The sequence below is a fragment of the Apodemus sylvaticus genome, chromosome 19 (genome assembly GCF_947179515.1).
Source record: "Apodemus sylvaticus chromosome 19, mApoSyl1.1, whole genome shotgun sequence".
Classification (NCBI taxonomy): Eukaryota; Metazoa; Chordata; class Mammalia; order Rodentia; family Muridae; genus Apodemus; species Apodemus sylvaticus.
Window position 1 is genome coordinate 56,605,799 of NC_067490.1, and position 2,145 is coordinate 56,607,943.

Here is a 2,145-nt window from a genome sequence, read left to right on the forward strand (position 1 = left end):
GCTCCTTCAATCCTTCCCCTAATTCCTATGCCTGTGCTCGGTCTGATGTTTGGTTGTGAGCACCCACATATGTGTTGGTCAGGCTGTGGGAGAACCTCATTATACCAGGGCGACAATTATACCAGGTTTCTGTCAGCAAGTGCTTCTTGGCATCAGCAATAGTGTCTGGGTTTGGTGTCTACAGATAGAATGGTAGTCCCTGGTAGGCCTTTCCTTCAGTCTCTGCTGCACTCTTTTTCCCTGCATTTCTTTTAGATAGGAACAATTCTGGGTTAGTATTTTTGAGATGGGTGGATGGCCCCATCTCTCAACTGGTGGCTGTGTATAACCATTGGGCATGGTCCCTACAGATTCTATCTCCCCTTTGTTGGGTTTTTGGACTAACCCCCTTTTCCTTCCCCTTCTTCTCTCCCTCCTAAGTCACCTCCTCCCTCCTTCCTCTACTTCCCATGATGATGATTATGATGATGATGATTATTATTATTTTTGGTTTTTCGAGACAGGGTTTCTCTGTGTAGCCCTGGCTGTCCTGGAACTCACTCTGTAGACCAGGCTGGCCTCGAACTCAGAAATCCACCTGCCTCTGCCTTCCAAGTGCTGGGATTAAAGGCGTGTGCCACCACTGCCGGCCCCATGATTATTTTGTTCCCCCTTATAAGTAGGACTGAAGCATCCACATGTTGATCTTCCTTCTTGAGCTTCACATGGTCTGTGAGTTGTATCCTGGGCTATCCAAACTTTTTGGCTAGTATTGACTTATCAGTGAATACATATCATATGTGCTCTTTTGTTACTAAGTTACTTCACTCATGACGAACTTTTCTACTTTCATTTGCCTATGAAGTTCAAGAAGGCATTGTTTTATATTATTGGATATATTTGTTTACATTTCAAATGTTATCCCCATTCCCAGTTTCCTCCAATTCCAGAAAACCCCTATCCTGTCCTCTCTCCCCCTACTTCTATGAGGATGTTCCTCCATTCCCACCTCCTTGCCCTTAATTCCCATACTCTGGGACATCTACGGAGCCTTCATAGGACCAAGGACCTCTCCTCCCATTGATGCCTGACAAGGCAATCCTCTGCTACAAATGCAGCTGGAGCCATGTGTAGTCCTTTGTTGATGGCTTAGTCTCTGGGAGCTCTGGGGGCGGGGAGTCTGGTTGGTTGATATTGTTGTTCTTCCTATGAGGCATTGTTTTTAATAGCTGGGTAGTACTCCATTCTGTAAATGTATTACATTTTCTGTATCTATTAGAAAGTCTTTAAATAAGTTCTTATTTTCTGTTTTGGCCCAGTTGTCATTGAGTAGATAGTTGTTCAATATTTAAGCTTTCTATTGTTTCTACTTTTAATTTACACCCAGCTTTTATCAGTCTGATAGGATGCAATTTTCCTGTGTCTACTGAAACTTGTTTTGAGTATAACGATGTGGTCAATTTTGGAGAAAATTCCTTAATGTTATAAAAAGAGGGAATGCTGTTTTGTGTTTGGATGAATTGTTTTGCAAAAATCTGTTCTTTGTTTTTGTTGTTGTTGTTGTTGTTGTCCCGAGACAGGATTTCTCTGTATAGCACTGAAACTCACTCTGTAGACCATGCTGGCCTCAAACTCAGAAATCTGCCTGCCCCTGCCTCCCAAGTGCTGGGATTAAAGGCGTGTGCCACCACCGCCCAGCTGTAAAAATCTGTTCATTCCATTTGATTTATAACATTTGTAAGCTCCAGTATTTTTATTTGGTTGTTTAATTTGAATGACCTCTTAACTGGGGAGTCTCTGACTATCAGTATATGATGATCAATATGTGATTTGAACTGTGACAATGTTTCTTTTAGAAAAGTGGGTATCCTTCTATTTGGGCCATAGATACTAAGAAGTGAAATGTCATCTTGAACTTTATCGTTGATGAGTCAGATGTGTCCTTTCCCAGCTCTTTCGATTTGTTTTGGTTTAAAGGCTATGTTGATAGATATTAAGATACCAGCTTGTTTTTTAGGTCCATTTGCTTAGAAAATATTTTTATAATCTTTTTCCCTCGGGTAATGTCTTTCCTTGATGTTGATGTGCATTTCCTGCATACAGCAGAAGGATTGATCCTGTTCTTTCATTTTATTCTGTCACTTTGTGTCTTCTTTTTGTGGAATT